Genomic DNA, 26,204 nt, shown 5'->3' with positions numbered 1-26,204 from the left:
ATCAGCCATGTGTGAACATACTCAGGGCAGCTATGACACACCAGCCCCTTCATGCCTTGGCCCCCTCCAGACTTTGGGTACCAACGAGCATGGGAGACAGGCTGACAGGGGGCTAAGGGTGGCTTGACACGGGCCTGCAGGCAACATTCAGCACAAAAAGCCTGGGCACCATGGGTACCATGGATGGCAGGTTAATGACAGCAGGAGGCAGACAGGCCTAGACGGAAAGGCGCAGGTAGCTAGTAAAACCTCATCTTCAGGTCAGAGACAGCCCGGACTGCTAGTGCCATGGACTGGAGGGAGAACTTCTGGTGATTTTTTTGGGCCTGCCCATGGCTTTCCATGGACCAATCAGCATGTACTTCTTCCCCTCTGAAGCCCATAGAAACCCTGGACTCAGCTAAACTCAAGCAGATGACAGGACAACCTGCCTGCAGAAAAGAGCTACCCATTGTGGGTCTCCTCTCTGCTGAGAGCTGAGCAGTTGATGGGACAACCTGCCTTTGGAGAGGAGCTACCCACTATGGGTCTCCTCTCTGCTGAGAGCTGAACACTTGTCAGGATGCCCTGCCTGCAGAGAGGAGTTACCCACTGTGGGTCTCCTTTAAGCTGTTCTGTCACTCAATAAAGGATCTCTTCACCTTGTTCACCCTCCACTTGTCCACATAACTTATTCTTCCTGGGCACAGGACAAGAACTCAGGACCTGCTGAATGGCATGACTGAAAGAGCAGTAACACGAAAAGGGCTGAAACACGCCCCTTTCTTGCCACGCTGCAGGTGACAAGAAGCAGAGAAGAGCTGTAGCACTTCAGGGAGCCCAAACTTAAGAGCTCCCCAAGCTACAGCTGTGACATCCTCAATGGGGCTCTGCAGTTCCTGAAGTCTCCAAGCTTCCAGGCACCAGTGCTTACCCCACTGGCAGCTGTGGAAGCTGCTCGTGGTATGCCTCATTGAGCCGCAGCCTTGCAGGGCGCCAGCACCTGTGCCAGCACCTGGAGGTGTCCACCACACCACAACTAGTGTGCTTGGCTATGTACAGTGGCTGGATCACATGCTAACTCACACACCCCTCACCACTCCGTACCTGGCTCGCCCTTGGCAGGTATGGGATACAGGCTGTTAGCGCAAGCAGAGTGTATCATGTCAGGCAGAGTGGGCAGAACAAGCCAAGAAGGCCCAAGTAAAATTCGGGCAAAGGCAATACCAGCCACAGAGGTTCCTGGCTACAAAAGTGACACTCCAAGGATGTTGTGACAGAAGTACAGGTATCTCTTTGACACAGATATGATTTCCTTTGGACATACACCAAATAGTAAGTAAAAATATTGGATGACATGATAGTTCTACTTTTAATTTTTGAGATACCTCCATACTGTTTTTGATTATGCCTGTAATACTAACTTACAACCCAACCAACAGTCTTCAAGGGTTCTCTTTTCTCCACAAACTTGCTAATACTCATCTTCGGTCTTTGCTTTTTTTTTTTTTTTTTTTTTTTAAGAGACGGAGTCTCGTTCTGTCGCCCAGGCAGGAGTGCAGTGGTGCAATCTCAGCTTACTGCAAGCTCTGCCTCCCAGGTTCATGCCATTCTCCTGCCTCAGCCTCCCAAGTAGCTGGGACTACAGGCACCCGCCACCACGCCCAGTTAATTTTTTGTATTTTTAGTGGAGACGGGGTTTCACCGTGTTAGCCAGGATGGTCTCGATCTCCTGACCTTGTGATCCGCCCGCCTCAGCCTCCCAAAGTGCTGGGATTACAGGCGTGAGCCACCGCGCCCTGCCAGTCTTTTTTAAAGTAGCCATTCTAACAGCTATAAGATAGTATCTCATTAGAGTTATAATCTCCTTTTTCCTGATGATTAGTAATGTTCATCACTTTTTCATAAACCTGTTGGCCAATTATATGTCTTGTTTTCAAAAATGTTTATATAGGTCCTTTGCACATTTTTATATCAGATTATTTGTTTTCTTACTTTCAAGTTCCTCATATATTCTGGATATTAATCCCTTATCAAACATATGGTCTCATGTATTTCCTCCTATTCCACAGGTTTTCTCTTCATCCTGTTTCCTTCGCTGTGCAGAAGCTTTTTAGATTGATGTCATCCTATCTGTCTATTTGTACTTTTGTGGTCTGTGCTTTGGGGGTTATATCCAAAGTATGTGTGATCATACCAATGACAGAGAGCTTTTCTCCTATGATTTATTTACTACTTTTACCATTTTAGGTCTTACATTTAAGTATTTAATCCATTTTGAGATGATTTTTATATATGATGTGAGATGGGAGTCTAATATTCTTCTGCAAGTGAATATCCAGTTTCCCTATGACCGTTTATTGATGAGACCTCCCTTCCCCCATTGTGTGATCTTGGCATTTTCATCAACAATCAATTGACCATAGATGTATGGATTTTTTTTCTGGCTTTTCCATTCTATCCTGTAGATCTGAGTGTCTGCTTTTATGCCAGCACCACGCTGATTTGATTAACACAGCTTTGTAGTAGATTTTCAAATCAGGTACTATGAGGCCTCCAGCTTTGACCTTTTTACTCAACATTGTTCCAGCTATTTTGAAGTGTTTGTGATTTCATTTGAATTTTAGGATTTTTTTTTTTTTTGTCAATTTCTGGGGAATATGTCATTGGAGTTTTTGATGGGGTTTGCATAGAATCTGTAGATAACTTTGGGCAGTAGAGACACTTTAACAATGTTAATCCTTTCAATTCATGAACATGAGATAACTTCCCCTTTATTTTATCTTCCTAAATTTCTTACATACATGGTTTATAGTTTTCTGCTTACAGAGTTTTTAACCTCTTTGGGTAAATTTATACCTAATTTATTTTTGTAGCTACCGTAAATAGGATTGTGTTCTTAATTTCCTTTTGAGGTAATTTGTTGTTATTGTATAGAAATGCTACTAACAATTATATGTTGATTTTGTAATCTACAACTTTATGGAATTTATTAATCAATTCTTACAGGTTTTTGGTGGAGCCTTTAAGCTTTTCTATATATAAGGTTATGTCATCTATATGGAAAAACAATTTAACTTCTTCCTTTCCTATTTGAATCCTTTTTATTTATTTGACTTGCCTAACTGTTCTGGTTAGTACTTTCAGTACTGTGTTGAACAAAAGTGGTAAGGGTGAGTGCCCATGTCTTGTTCCTCATCTTAGGAAAAAGGCCTTCAACTTTTCAGTGCTGTGTATAATATTCACTACTGACTTGTGGTATATTGTCTTTATTATGTTTAGAGGTAAATCTTTGATATTCCACGGTGTATAAGTGCCAAATTTTCTTTATCCAGTCTATCATTGATGGGCATTTGGGTTGGTTCCAAGTCTTTGCTATTGTGAATACTGCTGCAATAAACATATGTGTACATGTGTCTTTATAGTAGAATTATTTATAATCCTTTGGGTATATACCCAGTAATGGGATTGCTGGGTTAAGTGGTATTTCTGGTTCTAGATCCTTGAGGAATTGCCAGTGTCTTCCACAATGGTTGAACTAATTTACACTCTGACCAACGGTGTAAAAGCGATCCTATTTCTCCACATCCACTAAAGCATCTGTAGTTTCCTGACTTTTTAATGAGAGCCATTTTAACTGGCATGAGATGGTATCACATTGTGGTTTTGATTTGCATTTCTCTAGTGATGAATGACAATGAGCTGATGAGCTTTTTTTCATATGTTTGTTGGCCACATAAATGTCTTCTTTTGGGAAATATCTGTTCCTATCCTTTGCTCACTTCTTAATGGGTATTTGTTGTTGTCATTGGTGTTGTATATTTGTTTAAGTTCCTTCTAGATTCTGGATATTGGCCCTTTGTCACATGGATGGATTGTAAAAATTTTCTCCCATTCTGTAAGCTGCCTGTTCACTCTGATGGTAGTTACTTTTGCTGTGCAGAAGTTCTTTAGTTTAATTAGATCCCATTTATCAATTTTGTTTTTTGTTGCCATTGCTTTTGGTGTTTTAGGCATGAAGTCTTTGCCCATGCCTATGTTCTCAATGGTATTGCCTAGGTTTTCTTCTAGGGTTTTTATGGTTTCAGGTTTTACGTTTAAGTCTTTAATCCATCTTGAGTTAATTTTTGTATAAGGTGTAAGGAAGGAGTCTAGTTTCACTTTTATGCATACGGCTAGCCACTTTTCCCAACACCATTTATTAAATAGGGAATCCTTTCCCCACTGCTTTTGTCATGTTCGCCAAAGATAAGATGGCTGTAGATGTGTGGCGATATTTCTGAGGACTCCATTCTGTTCCATTGGCCTATATATCTGTTTTGGTATCAGTAACATGCCATTTTGGTTACTGTAGCCTTTGTGGTACAGTTTGAATTCAGGTAGCGTGATGCCTCCAGCTTTCTTCTTTTTTGCTTAGGATTGTCTTGGCTATACAGCCTATTTTTTGGTTCCATATGAAATTTAAAGTAGTTTTTTCTAATTCTGTGAAGAAAGTTAATGGTAGCTTGATTGGGATAGCACTGAATCTACAAATTACTTTGGGCAGTATGCTCATTTTCATGATATTGATTCTTCCTATCCATGACGATGGAATGTTTTTCCATTTCTTTGCGTCCTCTCTTATTTCCTTGAGCAGTGGTTTGTAGTTCTACTTGAAGAGTTCCTTCACATCCCTTGTAAGTTGTATTCTTAGTATTTTATTCTCTTTATAGCAATTGTGAATGGGAGTTCACTCAAGATTTCACTCTCTGTTTCTCTATTACTGATGTATAGAAATTCGTGTGATTTTTGCACATTGATTTTGTATCCTGAGAGTTTGCTGACATTGCTTAATCAGCTTAAGGAGATTTTGGGCTGAGACGATGGGGTTTTCAAAATGCACAATCACGTTATCTGCAAAGAGAGACAATCTGACGTCCTCTTTTCCTATTTCAATACTCTCTATTTCCTTTTCTTGCCTGATTGCCCTGGCCACAACTTCCAATACTACGTTGAATAGGAGTGGTGAGAGAGGGCATCCTTGTCTTGTGCCAGTTTTCAAAGGGAATACTTCCAACTTTTGTGCATGGAGGCATGGGGACCCACTTGAGGAGGCAGTCTGTCCCTTAGCAGAGCTCGAGTGCTGTGCTCGGGGATCTGCTGCTCTCTTCAGAGCTGGCAGGCAGGAACGTTTAAGTCTGCTGAAGCTGCGCCCAGAGGCGCCCCTTCCCCCAGGTATTCTGTCCCAAGGAGATGGGAGTTTTGTCTATAAGCCGCTGACTGGGGCTGCTGTCAGGCAGTTCTTTATAGTAATGTGAGAATGGACTAATACAATCTTCTATACTTAATATTTTAGATTTTGTCAAATGCCTCTTCTGCATCTATTGAGATAGCCATATTTTTGTCCTTCTTTTTGTTAATGTAGTATACGACCTCTACTGATTTGCATGAGTTGAACCAACCTTGCATCCCAGAAATAAATCCAACTTGATCATGATAACAGATCCTTATAATGTGTTACTGATTTTAATTTGCTAGTATTTTATTGAGAATGTCTGCATCTATGTTCATCAGGAATACTGGCCTGTAATTTCTTCTTATAATGTACTTGTTTGTCTATGGTATCAGGGTAATACAGGCCTCTTAAAATGAGTCTGAAAGTTTTACCTACTCCTCAATTTTTTTGGAAGAATTTCAGAAGGATTGGTATTACTTCTTCTTTAAATGTTTGTAAAGTTCAGATGTGAAACCATCAAGTCCTGAACTTTTTCAGATAAGAGCTATTTTTTATAATTAACTTAATCTCCTTACTGGTTATTGTTATGTTAAGCTTTTCTATTTTTTCATGATTCAGTCTTGGTAGGTTGTACACATTTCAGGATTTTACCCGTGTCTTTTAGATTATCTAATTTGTTTGTATATACTTTTTCACAGTAGTCTCTTATCATCTGTATTTCTGTGGTATCTCCTGTACTGCCTACTCTTTCATTTTTGATTTTATATATTTCAGTCTTGTGTTATTTTTCTTAGTTAAAAGTTTGTCAACTGTTTATCTTCTGGAAAAAAATCAATTCTGTTTTGTTCATCCTTTCTACTGTTTTACAGTCTCTATTTCATTTATTTCTGTCCTGACCTTTATTTTTTTCTTTGCTACTGTAAACTAGGGATTTATATTGTTCTTTTTTCTAGTCCTTTGAGGTACAGCATTAGACTGTTTTAGTGGGATCTTTCTTATTTTTGATCTGTGTGTTTATTGCTATAAACTTCTCTTAGAAATGCTTTTGTTCCCGGGCGCGGTGGCTCACGCCTGTAATCCCAGCACTTTGGGAGGCCGAGGCGGGCAGATCACGAGGTCAGGAGATCGAGACCATCCTGGCTAACACAGTGAAACCCCGTCTCTACTAAAAATACAAAAAATTAGCCGGGCGTAGTGGTGCGCGCCTGTAGTCCCAGCTACTTGGAGGCTGAGGCAGGAGAATGGCGTGAACCCTGGAGGCGGAGCTTGCAGTGAGCCGAGATCGTGCGCTCCAGCCTGGGCGACAAAGCGAGACTCCGTCTCAAAGTCTCAAAAAAAGAAAGAAATGCTTTTGTTGCATCCCGTAAGTTTTGTTATGTAGTATTTTCATTTGTCTCAAGATATTTTTAATTTCCCTTTAATTTCCCATTTCAGTTTTACTCTTGGTTGTTTAGGGTCATGTAAATTTGTGCAAATTTCTAAATGTTGCAATATTTCTTCTGTTATGAATTCTATTTTCATACCATTGTGACTGGAGATGATATCTGGCATAATTTCAGTCTTCTTAAATTTGTTAAGATTTTCTGGTCTGACATATGCTCTATCCTGGAGAAGTTTCCCAAAGTGCTTGAGAAAAATGTGGATTCTGCTACTGTTGGATAGAAGGCTGAAATGCTCTATGTATATTTGTTACATTTGGTCTAAGATGTAGTTCAAGTTCTATATCATTTTCTGTCTGGATGATCTGTTCATTATTTAAAGAGGAATACTAAAGTCTTTACTACTACTATATTGTAGTCTATCTCATTCTTCAGATTTCTTAATATTTACTTTATATATTTAGGTACTCTGATGTTGGGTGCAGACATATTTACTATTGTTATATCTTCTTCATAAATTGATACCTTTACATTATATAATGACCTTTTGTCTCTTTTTATAATTTTGATTTAAATTCTATTTCATCTGATACAAGTACAGCTACTTCTGCTTTCCTTTGGTTTCCATCAGCATGGATTATCTATTTCTATCCTGTCATATTCAATCTATATGTGCCCTTAAAGGTGAGAGTGATTCTCTTGTAGGCAGAACATACTTGGGTCTTGTTTTCTGATTGATTCAGTCACCCTCTATCTTTTCTTTGAAGAATTTAATCTATTAGCATTCAAGGTAATTATTTATAGGTAATGATTTACTATTGCTATTTTGTTCATTGTTTTCCGGTTGTTTTGTAATTCTTTCTTCCTTTCTTGATGTCTTCCTTTATGGTTAGATGATTTTCTCTAGCGCTATGCTCTGATTCCTACTTTTTATCTTAAGTGTATCTAGCATAGATTTTTTCCTTTATAGTGACTAAGAGGTTTACATGAAACATCTTACAGTTGGACTATTTTAAGCTGATAACGACTTTGGTTTGATTGCATAAAGTAACTCTACACTGTTATTCCATCCCCCAACAATATTTTATGATGTCATGTAGTAATTTACTTTTTTTTTTTTTTTTTTTTAATACATCTTCACCTTCCCACTGTTGAGTATGATGTTAATTGTGGGCCTATCATATACAACCTTTATTGTGTTCAGGTACATTCCTCTATACCTAACTTGCTGAGGGTTTTTATCATAAAAAATGTTAAAGTTTATCTAATGCTTTTTCTGCATTTATTGAGATAATCACGTGGTTTCTGTAATTTATTCTATTAATGTATGACATTTATCAACTTGTAAATGTTGAACCACAGACATAAATGCATCCTAGGAATAAATTCTGCTTGATCATGGTGTATGATGTTTTTCATGTACTGGTTTGCTAGTATTTTGTTGAGAATTTCTGCATCTGTCTTCATCAACAATATTGGCCTGCATTTTTTTTTTTTGTAATGTCTTTGACTTTGGTATCATGGTAATAATGGCCTCTTAAAATGAGTTTGGACATTTTCTCTCATAAATTTTCAATTTTTTGAGAGAGCTTGAGAAACACTGGTGTTTATTCTTTAAATATTTGATAGAATTCACTAGTAAAGGCATCAGGTCCTGGGTTGTTTTTTGGGTGGTTTATGGTTGCTGATTCAACCTCCTTACTTATTAGTTTATACAGGTTTTCAACTTCTTCACGACTCAGTCTTGGTAAGATGTATGTTTCCAGGAATTTAGGTTATCTAATTTGTTGGCATATGATTGCTCTAGCTGTCTCTTATGATCCTTCATATTCCAGTGATATAAGATGTAATGTCTCCTCTTTCATTTCTGATTTTATTTCTTTAACTCTTCACTATTTTTTCAGTCTAGCTAAAGGTTTATCAATTTTATCTTTTAAAAAAACAACTCTTAGTTTTGTTGATCTCTTCTATTGGTTTTATAATTTCTATTTCATTTATTTCTGCTCTGATTTTTAATATTTCATCCATTCAACTAACTTTGCACTTACTCTGTTATTTTTCTAGTTCCTTGAAGTGTAACACTAGATGGTTTGAGATTTTTCTTGTCTTATGTGTAGGCATCCACCACTATAAACTTCTCTCTTATGGTCTGCTGCATCCTATACAAAATGATATGTTCAGTGTCCACTTTCATTAGTCTCAAGGTATTGTTTTATTGTCCTTTTAATTTCTTCTTTGACCCACTGATTATTGAGAAGCATGTTTAATTTCCATATATTTGTAATTTTTTGAAATTCTTTCTATTAATGATTTCTAATTTCATACCATTGTGGTTAAAAAAGATACGTGATATCATTTAAATACTCTTAAATGTATTATGATTTGTTTTCTAGACCAACATATGGTATACCCTGGAGAATGTTTAGCATATGCTTAAGAAGGATGTGTGTTCAGTGCTGCTGGATGAACTATTCTGATATATGTTTGTTAGGTACAGTTGCTTTACTGTGTGATTGAAGTCCACACATCAAATTATAAATCAAGTTCCATATTAATTTTCTAAGTGGATGATCTATTTATTGATAAATGTGAAATACTGAAGTCCTATACTATTATTGTCTTGTAGTCTTGTCTCTCCCTTCAGATCTATTAATATTTGCTTTATGTATTTAGGTGTTCTGATATTGGGTACATATCTGTTTACAATTGTTGTATCTTCTTGATTAACTGACACTTTTATCATTATATAATCTTCTGTGCCTCTTTTCACAATTTTTTATTTAATGTCTATTTCATCTAAGTATAGCAACCTCTGTTCTCTTTTGGTTTCCATTTTCATAGACTATCTTTTCCGATTTCTTCACTTTCAGTCTATTTGTGTCCTTAAGGATGAAATGAGTCTCTTATTAACAGCATACAGATTGGACATTTTTTTTTAATCCTTTCAGCCACTCTGCGTCTTTTGATGGGAGAATTTAATCCACTGACATTTAAACTACTTGTTTGATAGATAAAGACATACTACTGCCATTTTGTTCATTGTTTTCTGGTAGCTCTGCAGATTCTTTGTTCCTTTCTTCCACTCTACCTGTCCTCCTTTGTAATTTAATGATTCTCTGTTGTGGTATGCTTTGATTTCTTACTTATCTCCTATGTATCTATTATAGCTCTTTCATTTGTGGTTACCATGAGGCTTACATAAAACATATTACGGCTGTAACAGGCTATTTTTAAGCTGATAACTTCAATAACACATAAAAACTCTACAATTTTATTACCCACGAATATATTATTATTGATGTCAAAATTTACATATTTTATATATTGTATATCACTTTATTATAAATATACCTATTTTAACAGCTTTATATTTAAACTTCTTACTAAAGATAAATTGATTTACACACCATCATTATAGAATTACATACAGCATTCTGAATTTGACTACATACTTACTTTCACCAGTGAATTTTATACATTTATATGTTTTCATATTACCAATTATCATTCTTTTCTTTCAGCTTAAAGAATTCCCTTTTGCATTTCTTATACGGCAAGTCTACTAAACTTCCTCAGTTCTTATTAGTCTGGGAAAGTCTTTATCTCTCCTTCATTTCTGAGGGACAACTTTATGGTTCCTAGTTTGTTTGTTTTTTTTCCTTCGAGCAAGACATTTTTGTTTGCTTTTTTTCCCCACTCTATCCTGACCTGCAAGGTTTCTGCTGAGAAATCTAATGATAGCCATATTGGAGTTCTCTCTCACGAGATTTGCTTCTTTTCTCCTGCTGCTTTCAGGATCCTCTCTTTGTCTTAACACTTCTGAGAGTTTTACTAGGTCTTACGGTAGCATTGTTTCAACTGAGCATAACTGGAGACCTTTGAGCTTCCTATGTGTGGATATCTATATCTGTACCTAGTTTATGAAAGTTTTCTGTCATTATTTATTTAAATACATTCACTACTCCTTTCTCTCTCTGTGTTCCTTCTGGAACTCCTATAATGCAAAGATTGGTTTGCTTCATTGCCCTATAATTCTCACAGACTTTCTCACTCTTTTTCATTCTTTTTTCGTTTTGTTCCTCTGACTGGGTGATTTCTAATAACCAGTCTGTGAGTTTACTGATCCTTTCTTCTGCTTGATCAAATCTTATGTTGAAGCTCTCTATAGAAATCTTCGCTTCAGCCATATCTATAAATTTTTGTTTAAAAATTGAGTTGATTAAAAATGGCTAACATTGGAGAGCTGGTATGCAATTTAAGATCGTCCAAAATTAATCATATATCAAATGCAATGTCTTAACAATATTTACATTTACTACTTTCAGTCCTCTGTCTAAAATAGGATTCTTGTCCAAGTGTCTTGGTTCCAGATATGATACTGGGAAACAGAAGAGTACAGAGAGATTGTATATAACCTTGACTGGGTCAGACATTATAAGCCTTACGGTGAAATTTAGTCACAATTCTGTCCATAGTGAAATCTCATTCATCCTCTCCTCATGCAAAATTCCTTTAGTTCTTTCCTTTGCTTTATTTATTAATCAAATTGAAAAATCAGTCTCTAAAACACAACTTTAGAAGAGATCTGTCAAAACAGTAAAGATCAGGATTCCTAAAATTCTGACAGCGGATTGCACATGTATTCATTTTACTTTAATGTATGTGTACAGATATCACCGAGACTTTGGTTGACAAACCTTGCCATAATTTAATAATATCTTCAGTTACTTGAAGAAGGAATAATTGTAACATAGCACATTCCAGGGATTTCAGCTTCCCCGTAGAGATTTACCTAGGAACCTACATAATATATGTAAATAACTGAAAATTAAGAGGCACTGGTGTGGTAGAAAGCATACAGAAACTATTGAATGAACTGAATTTCTTACGGTTCTGCTAGCTATCGCGACGTGATCCCAAGACCCTCAGATTCTCTAAGTTTTAGTGTCCTCGCCCTGAAAGCAGGACTGTATGCGTGTTTTTAAGAATCATCAACTTTGTACAGTTCCTTCCACCTTTAAAATTTTGTGATAACCTACCCTATTTTAAGTCCCATGCCACTTTTAAGTGTGGTCTATAGACTAGTAACAGCAGCATCTGGGAGTTAGTCAGAAATGCAGACTCTCAGGTCCCACCTTTAGACCTACTAAATCAGAATCATCAATCAACAAGATTCCTAGGCAATTAAACTGAAATGAAAATTAGAGATGCGCTGCTATAGACTATTTTTTTCAGTTATGACATCAATGTCCAATTGCTTATCAAAAGAAAAGTGTATTAAATGACACAGACATTGATTTAAGAAAAGGAAAACATGGCAATTCATGACCCTTAAATATCAGAATAATAGAAGAACAAATTGAATAATGTTATTTCAAATTATGAATTATTTAAATGGTTGGAATTCATTCTAAAGAAAAAGAGGATTTTAAAACAGTTCATCTCTTTCAGTAATTAAATACAGAAGATAGTATTCATTAAAAATATACTACTCTTAATTATAATAGTCTTAATTACATAAATACATTATTCTGCTGGCAGCACTAAGGCATTGACGTGAAGGTATTTTCTTCCTATTATTTCCACCAAAATTTCCTATCCCACAAAATCCCCCAAATAAACTTAGATTGTGCATAGAAAATATGCTTGCCATAAATTTTTAAGATAAGTATTTTAGCCTCCTACTCTTCTAAGCAGATTGCAATCCTGAAGCCCCTCTTATTACAGATATTATTGGCATTATTATACACATTTCCAAGATTTAAAAAAAAAAAAAACAGGTACAGAGAGGGTTAGTAAATTGATGAAGATCTTTCAACTAATAAGTAGCTCAGACATGATTAATATCGGGCTGACTCCGAGTCCCTTTCTCCTTCCATTATGCCATACTGTTTCCCTCTTGAAAAAAAAAAAATCCAGATTTATTTTTAAAGAGCTAAAAGAGCCAAACATTTGTACTATAAAAGAATTACACTTCCTTTAAAAAGTACCACAAGACCAGTACAAGGCCAATCCCTGTGGACCCAGCCTCCATGCTAGCCAGCACAGATGCAGAATCCAGGCCCATGCCCATGGAATGAGACTCCAAACTGGCCCATACAACCCAAGGCACCAGGCCAGCATTCACAGCTCCAGGCTCCAAACTGGCCCCTGCAGCCCCGGGCTCCAGGATAACCCCAGCACCAGGCAGCATCCAGCAGACCCACCATCTAGGCCTGCCTAGTAGATCCCAGTGCTGGGACTACTCCAACAAGCCAAGGCTCCAAGACCACGCATGTGGACCCATGCTTCAGTCTGTCTCTCACAGATCAAAATCCCAGACCCACTCCTGCAGATTAAAGTTCCAGGCCTGCCCCAGTGTCCTGCCAGTTCCCATGGATTCAGACTCTAGACCCATCCCAGGGATGCAGCCTCTAGGACCACTCCAGTAGATCCCAGACACCCAGACACCAGGCCTACCCCAGTAGATCCCAGTGACAGGTCAGCCCCCATAGACACAGGTTCCATGCCCCTACAAATTCAGTTAGCAGGCCCATTTGACTGGACTCCGATGCCAAGCCAGCCCCCATGCACCCAGGTTCCAGGCCTGCCCCAAGCAGACATAACCTGGTTAAGTCTGGGCACCCGGCAGGCTCCTAGGAGCTCAGGCACCAGGCCTGACAAACTGCTGACATGGGCACTAAGCCAGCCTGCCCAAGAATTCTAGTAGCAAGCCCACCCAGAAACACCAAATAGTACTGGGATAGTACTATTGTTCAGCCTCCAAGGGTCTAGTCATTGAGCAGTAAAGAGCTTCTTCTGTCAAAGCTAGTGTGTAAAAACTGGCAAAATAACATACTACTGAATGATTCTAAAGAAATTTATATTTACAAACCACCTGACAATTCAAAATAATTGAGATACATTAAAAATAAATTCTCAAATGGCAAAGACAAAAAGAAAGCTTTTACGCTGCAAGAAAAAAAAATGCCTACCACATACAAGGGGAAACATTTTAAGACGATCAGTTGATTTCTCAGCAGAAACCTCGCAGCCTAGGAGAGGATGTGAGAATATTTAAAATGCTGAAAGGGAGAGAAAACAAAAAAAAAAAATCTGTCAACCAAGAATACTATACTCAGCAAGGCCATCCTTCAGAAATAAAGGAGAAATAAAGACCTTCTCAGACAAACAAAAGCTTTGAGAGTTCATAATTACCAGACTCACTGCATTAGTCAAGGTTCTCTACAGAGACAGAGTCAATAAGATACACATAGATAGATATAAATATAGATATATGAGAGGAGATTTATTAAGGCAATTGGCTCATGTAATTACGAAGGCTGGAAAATCCTACAACAGGTCATCTGCAAGCTACAGACTCTGTATGCCAGTAACACGGCTGACTCCTAAGTCCAACAGCCTGCAAACCTAGGATGGGGAGAGGTGTAACTCTTGAAGTACAAAGGTCAGAGAGCCTGGAGTACTAATGTTCAAGAACAGGAGAGTATATCTCAGATCCAGGACAGAGACAGAGACCAATTTGCCTTTCCCTTATTTTTGTTCTCTACCAGCCCACGGGCGATAGGATGATGCCTGCCCACACTAACGGCAGACCTTGCCCACTTAGTCCACTCAGACTCACAAACAAATCTCCTCTAGAACATCCTCAGAACATCCTCATGGATATGCCCCAAAGCAATGCTTTACCAATTCCCTATATGTTCCTTATCCAGTCAATAAGACACCTAAAATTATTCACCACATCTACCTTATAAGAAATGCTAAAGAGAAATCTAGTTGAAAGTAAAGGATGCTAACTAGCAACATGTAAACATATGAAAGTATAAAACTCACTGTAAGCTAAGAATATACTCAAATAGAGAACACTCTAATACTATAATGGTGGTACATAATCACTATAATGGTGGTACATAAATCACTTTTAACTACAGTATGAAAGTTATAAGAAAAGCATTAACCATAGATACAATAATTTGTTAATGGATACACAATATATAAAAGATGTAAATTGTGACAATAGTAACAGAAAATGTGGGAGGAAAGAGAAGTTAGCATATAGTTTTAGTAAATGGTTAAAATTAAATCAATTATCAGCTTAAAATAATCTGTTAGAGTGACAAGATGTTTTATGTAGGCCTCATAGTAACCACAAAGAAAAATGCTGTAGTAGATACAAGAGAATAAAGAGAAAGGAACCAAAGCATACTACTACAGAAAAATAATCAAATCAAAAAGAAAGCCAGACAGAATATAAGAAACAAAGAATCTACAAACTACCAGAAAATGCAAAATTAGTAGTAGCATATCTTTACCTATCAATACATACCTTGATGGTAAATGGACTGATTCCTGAATCAAAAGACAGAGTGGCTGATTGGATATTTAAAAAAAAAATTAAAAACAAGACTCAACTATATGCTGCCTACAAGGGATTCATTTCATCTGTAAGGACACAAATAGGCTGAATGTGAAAGGATAGAAAAAGGCACCCCAGGGAAATGGAAACCAAAAGAGGGCAGGAGTAGCTGTATTAATAACAAATTAGACTTTAAGTCACAAGAGATTAAAAAGAAAAAAAAGGCATTATATAGTGCATGGTGGCTCATGCCTGGAATCCTAGCACTTTGGGAGAGTGAGGCAGGTGGATGACGAGGTCAAGAGATTGAGACCATCCTGGCCAACATGGTGAAACGCCATCTCTCCTAAAAATACAAAAATTAGCCAGGTGTGGTGGCAGGCGCCTATAGTCCCAGCTACTCAGGAGGCTGAGGCAGGAGAATCGCTTAAACCCAAGAGGCAGAGGTTGCAGTGAGCTGAGATCGCACCACTGTAGTCCAGCTGGGCAAGAGAGTGAGACTTCATCTCAGAAAAAAAAAAAAGAAAAAAGAAAAAAAAAAGGTCATTATATAATTAGAAAGTGGTCAGCTCATCAAGAAAATATAACAACTGTAAGTTTATATGCACCCAATATCAGACCACCTAAATATGTAAACAAATACTACCAGAACTGATGGAGAAATAGACAGCAAAACAATAACGATAGAAAACATCAATATCCCAGCTTCAGCAATAAAGAGAATATCCAGTAAGAAAATCAATAATGAAACAACAGAATCAAACAGCACTATGGACCAAATGGACCTCACAGATATACACAGCATATTCCTTCCAACAGCAGCAGAATCCACATTCAAGTGCATACCAAACATTCCATAATAGATCATATGCTGGCCCACAAAATAAGTTTCAATAAATTTAAGAAGATCCAAATGGTATCACTTATTATTTCCAACCACAATGGTACGAAATGTGGTAAGAAACCACAACTATGTGGAAATTAAGCAACAGGTTATTCAATAATCAGTGTGTCAAAGGCGGCAAAGGGAAAATAAAACAATGCGTTATAAAAGGATGCACCACAACACAATAAAGACCATATATGAAAAGTCCACAGCTAACATCATACACAACAGTAGAAAGTTGAAAGTTTTTCTTCTATGATCAGGAACTAGACAAGCATACCCACTCTCATGACTTCTATTCAGCGCAGTTAATGGAAGTCTTTGTTAGAGAAATTAGGCAAAAAAAGAAATAAAAACATCAAAATTGGAAAGGAAGAAGTTATACTGTCTTTGCTGATAGCATCATATGTATAGAAAATCCTAGACTCCACAAAAAAAAAAACAAGAACTGTTAAAACTAACCAAAGAATTCAGTAAAGTTTTAAGATCCAAAACCACGTACAAATATCAGTAGCATTTCTATACACTAACAACAAAATATCTGAAAAAAATAAAAAAATACCATTTACCATAGCTACAAATAATATACACACACACACACACACACACACACACACACAGAGGAATAAATTTAACCAAGGAATTGAAAAATCTGCACACTGACAAGTATGAAACATGCACACAAAATAATTTAAGACACAGAAAAACTGAAATATACCCAGAATTGTAAAAATTTTGGTAAAATGCCCATACTATCCAAAGCGATCTACAGATTCATGTAACCACTGTCAAAATTCCAATGCCATTTTTCACAGATTTAGAAAAATCCTAAAATTCAAATGGAACGACAAAAGACCTTAAATAGGAAAACAATCTTGAGCAAAAAGCACAAAGCTAGATGCATCATATTGCCTGATTTGAAAATCTCCTACAAGGCTACAGTAATCAAAACAGCATGGTACTGGCACAAAAACAGGCACACAGACCAATAGAACAGAATACAGACCAGAAATAAGTCAACCAATTTTTGACAAAGATGTCAAGAATGCACAATGGAGAAAGAACAGTCCCTTCAACAAATGATATTGGGAAAACTGGATATCCACATGCAGTAGAATAAATTTGGACTTTTATCTCACATCATATACAAACCAACTCAAAATGGCTTAAGGACTCAAATATACAACCTGAAACTGTGAAACCACTGGAAGAAATCTTACAGGAAAAGCTTATTGGCATTGGTCCAGGGAATGGTATTTTGTTTGTTTTTTGTTTTTGTTTTTGAGACGGAATCTTGCTCTGTCGCCCAGACTAAAATGCAGTGGCGCGATCTTGGCTCACTGTAACCTCTGACTCCCAGGTTCAAGCGATTCTTCTGCCTCAGCCTCCCAAGTAGCTGAAATTAGAGGAGCCTGCCACCACGCCTGGCTAATTTTTATATTTTTAGTAGAGACAGGGTTTCACCATGTTGACCAGGCTGGTCTCTCACTCTTGACTTCAAGTGATCCACCTAACTCGGCCTCCCAAAGTAGGGAATGGTATTTTGAATATGACCCCAAAAGCACAGGAAACAAAAGCAAAAATAGACAAATGGGATTCTAGCAAACTAAAAGTTTTTTGCCCAGCAAAGTACACGATCAACAGAGTGAAGAGACAGCCTACATAATGAGAGAAAATATTTGCAAACTATATGATAATGGCTTGGCTCTGTGTCCCCACCCAAATCTCATTTTGAATTGTAATTCCCCATGTGTCAAGGAAGGGATCTGATAGGAGGTGATTGGATCATGAGGGCAGTTCCCCCATGCTGTTCTCATGATAGTGAGTGAGTTCTCATAAGGCCTGATGGTTTTCTAAGGGGCTCTCCCCACTTTGCTTTCTCTTCTCTTTCCTGCCACCAAGTGAAGGAGGTCCTTGCTTCCCCTTTACCTTCTGCCATGATTGTAAGTTTCCTGAGGCCTCCCTAACCATGTGAAACTGTGAGGCAATTAAACCTCTTTCCTTTATAAATTACCTAGTCTTGGGTATTACTTTATAGCAGTGTGAAAACAGACTAATATACCATACATTTGATAGAGCTTAATACCCAGAATATATAAGGAACTCAAACTACTAAATAGCAAGAAATTAACCAGGTTAAAAAGCAGGCTAAAGACCTGAAAAAGACATTTCTCAAAAAAGGACATAGAAATGGCCAACAGGTATATGAAAAAATGCTCAACATCACTAATCATCAGGCAAATGCAAATTATAACCACAATAAGGTATCACCTCACACCTGTTAGAATGGCTTTTATCAAAAAGATGAAAAATAAGTGTAAATGAGGATGAGAAGAAAATGAAATCCTTTCACACTGTTGGTGGGAATGTAAATTACTACAGCCATAATGGAAAACAGTAAAGGGGTTCCTCAAAAAATTAAATATAAAACAACCCTTCGAGTCAATATCCCACTTCAGGGTATATATCAAAAGTATATGAAATTGGGCCAGGCGCGGTGGCTCACGCCTGTAATCTCAGCACTTTGGGATGCCGAGGCAGGTGGATCGCCTGAGATCAGGAGCTCAAGACCAGCCTGGCCAACATAGTGAAACCCTATCTCTACCAAAAATACAAAAAATTAGCTGGGCGTGGTGGCAGGCGCCTGTAATCCCAGCTACTTGGGAGGCTGAAGCACGATAATCACTTGAACCCAGGAGGTGGAGGTTGCAGTGAGTGGAGATTGCACCATTGCACTCCAGCCTGGGCAACAAGAGCGAAGCAAAACTCTATCTCAAAAAAAAAAAGTATACGAAATCAGTATGTCAAACAGATATCTGCACTCTCATGCTTTATTTCAGCATTATTCACAATAGCCAAGATACGGAATCAACCTAATTGTCCATCGATGGGTGAATGGATAAAGAAAATGTGGTATATACATATACACTGGAAGACTATTCAACCTTAAAAAAAAAAAAGAAAGAAATCTTGTCTTTCACAACATAGTACCCTCAAGGTTCATCCATGTTGTCAAATGAAATAATACAAGCACAAAAAAAAACAAATACCATATGATTTCACTCATGGGAAATCTAAAAAAGTGAAACTCAAATAAGCAGAGAATACAATAGTGGTTCTCAAGGGCTAGGAATGGAGGATGACATTGAGGAGGTGTTGGTCATCAGATATAAAATTTCTGCTAAAAGGAAGAATAAACCCAAGAGATCAATTATATATCATAGTGACTATAGTTAATAACAATATATTGTACACTTCAAATTGCTAACTGATTTTTTAACTGTTTTCACAACAAATAAATAAGTATATGAGGTAATGCATATATTAATTAGCTCCATTTAGATATTCCACTATATATATGTAATAAAACATGTTATATACCATAAATACACACTATTTTGTCCAACAAAAATTTAATTTTTTTTTTTTTTGAGATAGGGTCTTGATCTGTCACCTAGGCTGGTGTGTGATGGCATGATCTTGGCTCACAGCAACCTCCGCCTCCTGGGTTCAAGCGATTCTCCTGCCTCAGTCTCCTGAGTAGCTAGGATTACAGGGGCCTACCACCACGCCCAGCTGATTTTTATATTTTTAGTAGAGACAGGGTTTCACCATGTTGGCCAGGCTGGTCTTGAACTCCTGACCTCAAGTGATTCACCCTCCTCGGCCTCCCAAAGTGCTGGGATTACAGGCGTGAGCCACTGCCCCCGCCCTACTTTTTTAAGAAAGTACAATGGTGTGTATGTTAAAGAGGAAGAGTATCTGTTAACAAACAGGAAAAGTTGCTGAACTACAAAAAAAAATATTAACTATATTTTCATTCAGCTTCACAATTATAGTAACAGTTTTCCCTTTCAGTTGTATATAGTCCAGTCCCTAGAACACTAACAGATTTATGGTTGCATGGAAAACAGATTTGGTAACTTCTTAAGAGAGAATAGTTCTTTCATCAGTGAAGGTCTGTAACTATAAACAGAGGTATTTAAACACAGGCAATGTCTCAGTAGTAATAAACTAAGAACCACAAATATAAAAATATATACTATTTCATGTACTGAATATGATTTAAATTTAGTTACAGTATATAACACAATACATTTTACTCAAGTTTACTCATTCTTGGAAATATATCTTTTCTATAACATCTTTTCAGGGGAAAATCTAATCATACCTTTATAAACATACTTATGAACTTAAGAAATGATGAAGTGTCAAAATAATTTTCATAATTAATTATCCCACTAAGTTGAAAATATAAAAATTCAATATATTATTTATTATTTAATCTATTTAAAATGCTCTGACCTAGGAAGCAGAAAAGATATGCTTGAGGAATGGAGAATACAAAAAGTAGGAAAACATGGGATTACGATGCATAAAGTGAGATATACTATAAGTAGTTCAAGTAGGCTTTTGATAGAATTCAATCTGTTTAATGTACTAGAAAGAGAATGTATTTAAAGTTCAATTGCCATTTCCAACCAAGGAAATTTTTAGAATCAAGACACCTGCTTACTCATACTTTTTCATTAAAATTTCTTTTGAGACTGAATAAAGCAGCAATCAAATTTAAAAATAAAATAAAAAACAAAAATAAGTGAATAATCATATATTTTCTCCTCTTTTTTCCTCTGGAAATATAGATGGTATATCATGTTGATGACTCAGTAGATGGCACGGTTACCATTAAATCAAAATAGATCTAATAATCTGGCCTAAAATGCCATAACAGGAAACAACGCACACAGGCCTAACTAAGAACACTAATGTGCTTTTACCAAAAATATAAAACAATACTCTGAACATTTGTATTAATGTTCTAAACCAATCAAATATCAAATATGGTGAATGATTATTTACAGAACATTTATTTCTTTCCTACTGTAGCTTCATTAGCATTCTACAAATTTTCTTTTGGAAAATTAATGATCTAATAACACCACTAATGAAAAATAAATGGGTTATTCTTATCTAATTAAAATGTGAAATAACAGTACTTCCTATTTTTTAACAGTGCCTTATTAAAAATTGAATATTTGGGAATGTTTTCAAAATACTAGGCTGACATCAACCAGTTTTGAATGTGCACTTACAAATATTTTCTTCTTAACTATCACTCATCACACTCTTCATTTACTGACTGGAATAGTTACCTACCTTTCTACGAGTTAGGTACACTAACTTAAGCTCCTTAATGGCAGGGAAAACATCATTCATTCTTTATAGATCTTGCAGCACTTGGTACATGAGTATACCCATAATATACTCAAAAAACACATAGTTAACAAAGGTACAAAATAAAGTTAATCACTAAACATAATATTCTACAACAAAATGTATTAAACAATTATTTACTGAGTGGAGCATATATCAGCAAACAAAAGCAACAAAAGTAATACCAATAAAACCTACAATCCAGACTGGTAATTTAACCTGTAGATTTTATATATGAGTGCTGAAGTTATGAGATTATCATTCCCAAAGGAAATAATTCACAAATAAATCAGGTTGCATTACTGGCCATAAGAGATGCAAGTGGCTATTTTCATTTATTCATTCACTCAAAGGATTTACTGAGAACCCACAATGTACTCTATGGCTTTACAATCCTAGATCCACACAAATCCCTAGGGAATTTTAAAAAGAATCATGACAATCCTAGATCTATCATTTTCTTGTTCCACTTCTGGACAGAATGATCAGACCCCTGGAAGACTTCAGATGAAATAATTCAGTATTAAATAGTCTTATCTACTTGTAGGGCCTAGCATTAGAGCTACGGTGCCAAAACTACGGCACCATCCAAGGTCCCCTATGCTGCTAGAAAGACCTAAGTTGCTCTGGAGTGTCCACTTTCTCCAACCCTATATGCTCAAAATTCTAGGGATGGATTTGGCTCTGGTACCTGCTTCTGTTTTCTTACTCGTCCTTTATCTGGGGGCTGGAAGCCATCCATGCCCCAAAAATATGTTAAATGACAGAACTCTGCTGCAAGATGATAATTCCTTCTCTTCATGAATTTCCTGGTACTCCCTGCCTACCTGAGTGGTGTTAGCTCCATTTTAAAATGTAGTGCCAACAACACTGTTTTAAAGACAACCTAACCTGCCATTTCTTTTGGTTACTCTCTTACATTTTCAGCTTAATTTCCACAGTCAGCATCTACAACCAAATCTATACTCCAAAGTTCCAAAGAACTCTAAAGAAGCTAACTCTCTGATAAGTCCCAAGCTCCATAATAAATGTCAACAGCCTTGGGTTGGCAAGAGAAACCTAGTCATTTGCCCCAAACTGTGATGTTCTCTGCTCTATTCTGCAAAATATTTTGGTGTATATAAACACTCTTAAGTCACTAAAATGCAAAACAACTCCAGTTCAGAAAACAAACCAACAAACAAAAATTAAGTAATTACCTCCCAGTGGTAGGTACAATTAAAGAAGAGATGAAGAAGATAAAATTCTGTCCCTGAAGGAGCCTCAAGTCTAGTGGGGTTAAAACACTTACAGTAAGTCAACATGGTATAGGGAAAGCATACAACTCAGACTACAAAAAACGTAGACAATAAGAAAGTATTTACCAACTGCCTTTGTGTTAGAGACCCTGTCAATACAATTCCTTAGTATTTTATTCCTTCATAAAACAGCACAGCTGTCCCCTCATGTCAGCTGCAAAATTTAAAAAAAAAAAATCTCAGAGCCTAGAATTTATGTTTCTTGTAAGCCTATTTGATTAAATGGAAACATCTCTTCAATTAGGGCTGTTAAACACCTGAATGGATTACGGCAAAATGGTGGCATTTCTTCCTTTAGGTTTTTTTTAAGTAAGCTATAGATACTCACACATCAAAGATGCCTGCAGTTTAAGGTTCTCCAAGGCAATAAGATGAATTAACTAAATTCCTAGTAATATAAAAGGTAATAGTAGGGGGATGGAAGGAGACTTTTTGAAAAATGACATGAAATGATGAGTTCAGTAAGTGCTAAAATTATTACCACTCTTGATGAAGGTAAGAAGAATCTTTAAGACTGATAAACTAATAGTATAAGAAAGAAACAGAAGATCATAAAATGAATAGATAGAAAGCAAAAAAAAAAAAAAAAAGCAGAATTTTCCTTTTACTTTTGGTTTTGCTCTTATATTGCTTCTTTTTCCTGAAAGTCTTAAAATAATTTTCCAAATCTGAAACTCTGTCTCCGGTACATACTTACCTATTTTAAATATCAGATTATTTATGTTAAGTGTGGTGAAATGACAAAGATAAAATTAAAATTGCAAAAAGTAAGTTAATATCTGTTAGTGCACACATATATCACATGATATCTTTTGCTACTGCTATCTTGATTTTTAAAAATTGGAACCATAATAACTATGATTAGGAGAATAATAATCATTAACACTTTATAATATAATCCTTTTACATTGATTATTTTAGTCCTAACAATCACATGTGGTCAATAAATTTGTAATCAAATTATATATAAAGGCCAGGCACGGTGGCTCACACCCATAATTCCAGTACTTTAACAGGCCAAGGCAGGAGGATCACTTGAGCCCAAGAGTTCAAGATCAGCTTGGGCAACAAAGCGAGACCCTGTCTCTACAAAAAAATTATAAAATTAGCTGGGTGTGGTGGTGCATGTCTGTAATCCTGGCTACTCAGGAGGCTGAGGTGAGAGAATCACTTGAGCCTGGGAGGTCAAAGCTGCCATAAACTATAATCCAGCCATACACTGCGGCCTGGGCGACAGAGTCAGACCCTGCCTCAACACACACACACACACACACACACACGTGCACACACACACACACACGCGCGCACACACACACACGGAAGATAGGGGAGAATTTTGAGTAAGCTCCTCACTGCTGGCTGAAGGAGAATAGTAGTCACTGTTGAAAAGCCACTCAGAACCATCTAGCCTACCCCTCCTACAAAACAAAATTCTTAACCTGCAAACCTGTATCTGAGGGCACTGGTGAAATCTCATTGAAACTAGGTGAGAAATGCTGCCAAGACCCATCTGGCCTATTGTCCTCTAAGCAACAAAATCCTTTATTTTTAGGGGGAAGTTGCATCAGTATCATAGCTTGGTGGAAACTCACTGAACCTATGAGAGAAAAACACGGGGAAAGAAGTAACTCTGCTTCTCAGGGAGGAACACAAATACATGCTAGTCCCAGCATCACAACTGGAAGAAGGACAAGAACACTAGTAAAGGCCATATTCCCAAGATCCAGGTTCACAGTGGCTACCTAAAATTGAAGCTTAATGATAATATTATTTGATAGCAGAGTGTGTACAACACACTGAAATATGCACACACACAGTTTTTTATGCATACCATCAAACATGTGAACACATGCATGCGCACACACACACAAGCACAAAATCTTACTATCCCTACCTCACAGTGACCTGGAACCACTGATATTTTTGTAGGAAATGGAAAAGAAAGGAGGCAGAAATGATAAATCTCTATTTGCTACTGTAAAGGTAAACTGAGGCTGGAGCCAAACCGGGAACAAAGACACAAGGCAAATGGCAGTGAGAATAGCCTTTTATTAGGGCTTGCGGGTGAGGTTCCTCGGTCCAAAGGCGTGGGCCGAGGAAGTCGCGCTGAGGGAGGAGGGTAGGGGCTTCTTACAGCCTGAGAGGTGGGAAGCCGGTTGTGCAAACAGGGCCTGGGGGGGTCCTGAAACTACTAGGGCAGGAGTTGAGTAAGGGTCATGGGGAAGGGGTCTTTGGAAACTGTTAACCGAAACTGCTGTTTACGAACTTGTGGAATGCAGGTGAGCTGCAGGTCATGGGGGAGTGTGGCTGCCCAGCTGGAACCTCTGATGTATGTAAGTCTGAGGGTGTGTACAAGGGTGAAGGGAGTCTTTAACAAAAGTCCTGCTACGCCGGGTCACGCCGCCATGTTGGGTCTAGATTCCTGCCTAATAGCTACATATATCAAAATGTTGGATTTGTGTTCAAAGGGAACCATCCTAAGCAAAAGACTATACTTTAAATACCTTCTACTGCTTGCTTTCAATCACTGGCTAGTTTTAGGATTTAGGAAAGTCTCAGGCCCTACTTAAATACAAGAGATGACTATATTAGCATTACCCAAGACACATTTTTTAAAACAAGTTTTAGTCCTCCCAAGTAAACACAGAAAAGTAAAAGATAATAGATTGAGTTTTTGTATAAAGCTAAATTTATTGAATTTATAAAATTTTTTTATTCAGTGACTTTGTCTTTCCAACTTTTTTGATATTCAAATGTTCCTTTATGATATCATGATGAGAGGTGATTACAGTTTAATTTTATTATGCTCTTATTTAGAAAAATAAAAAGTTATACTTCTTTGTACATACTTCAAATTTTTAAATACATTTTACTAGTCCATAAAATCCAAAAATCTAAGAACCACCAGGGTAGATAAGGAAAGTTATTTTTTTGAACCCAATCTCCCTATAATTTAATAAGGAATCGCATTTACATAGAGATATCTATCAATTCCCCAGATGTATGAAGATGAATAGGAACTTCAGAAATCATTAGGAAGTCATATATGTTCATGCCCTCTGGATGTTTCAAATGAAACATGCAAGTATTCATCAAACACTTACTGTGTCCTTACCATAAGAGTAATGCAAAACACTAAGATAAAAACTTGCTATGGTCTATGAATTAAACTCTGCATATCAGAACCAAGGTTTTGTCAGTAAGCAAGAAAAGCCAGACTAGAAATTACCATCACTTAAGAGAATGATAAGCATCCAGTGAATGGAAATGCAAGCAATTTGAATTAACAAGAATAAGTTGGCCAAGAAAAAAAAAAAAAAAGCAAAAACCAGCCATGAGGCCTAAGTTTTAAAAGCAGTTTTTTCTACACAAAGATATGGTAGTAAATCAGACAGGATACTGAAAATGAACAACTAGAAAAAGGTTTGGTCATAAGAAATAAAGACAGACATTAGAATTGGAATGTAAAATGAGACTATAACAACCAGCTTAGTTACTAGCTTAGGATTGCTTACATTTCCTTTAGAGAAACGATTGGTCCTAAATTAAGCTCTGGCTGAATGAACATGTGAATGCTCAAACAAGCATAAAACCAGCCTCACAAGAAAAATTTAGAGAGCTAAAAGGAAAACGAGTGAAGTCATTAAGATAAAATCTAGTATTCAAAAATAATACAGAAAGAATTCTTCATTCTTGCCTTTGGAACAGTAGACCTATCAAAAAAGAATCAGGTACATATATAGTAAATCCACCATGTAGCAACCCCTACATATGTGGTATAAAGCTTAAATTACATCTGAATACACTATGTAAAAACTTAGACACATTAGATGTTGTACCCCACATTATTCTTGAAAATCATATTTCTAGCATT

The 26,204-nt window shown here is 36.9% G+C and overlaps 1 protein-coding gene and 1 long non-coding RNA gene across 29 annotated transcripts in view; one reads left to right on the top strand and one right to left on the bottom strand.

Annotated features, from left to right (window-relative positions):
- Nucleotides 1-7,700, top strand: part of LOC144330318 (uncharacterized) — a 91,203-nt gene extending 83,503 nt beyond the window's left edge. Inside the window, exon 2 of the long non-coding RNA XR_013396369.1 lies at nucleotides 7,059-7,700. This is a non-coding gene — a long non-coding RNA (uncharacterized LOC144330318). The remainder of the gene's footprint in view (nucleotides 1-7,058) is intronic.
- The window catches only part of GPHN (gephyrin), a 734,546-nt gene that overhangs the window by 659,286 nt on the left and 49,056 nt on the right, over nucleotides 1-26,204 (bottom strand).

The sequence above is a fragment of the Macaca mulatta genome, chromosome 7 (assembly GCF_049350105.2).
Source record: "Macaca mulatta isolate MMU2019108-1 chromosome 7, T2T-MMU8v2.0, whole genome shotgun sequence".
NCBI classification, from domain to species: domain Eukaryota; kingdom Metazoa; phylum Chordata; class Mammalia; order Primates; family Cercopithecidae; genus Macaca; species Macaca mulatta.
Note: the sequence above shows the minus strand (reverse complement) of the source record. Positions and strands in the feature narration are given on the sequence as shown.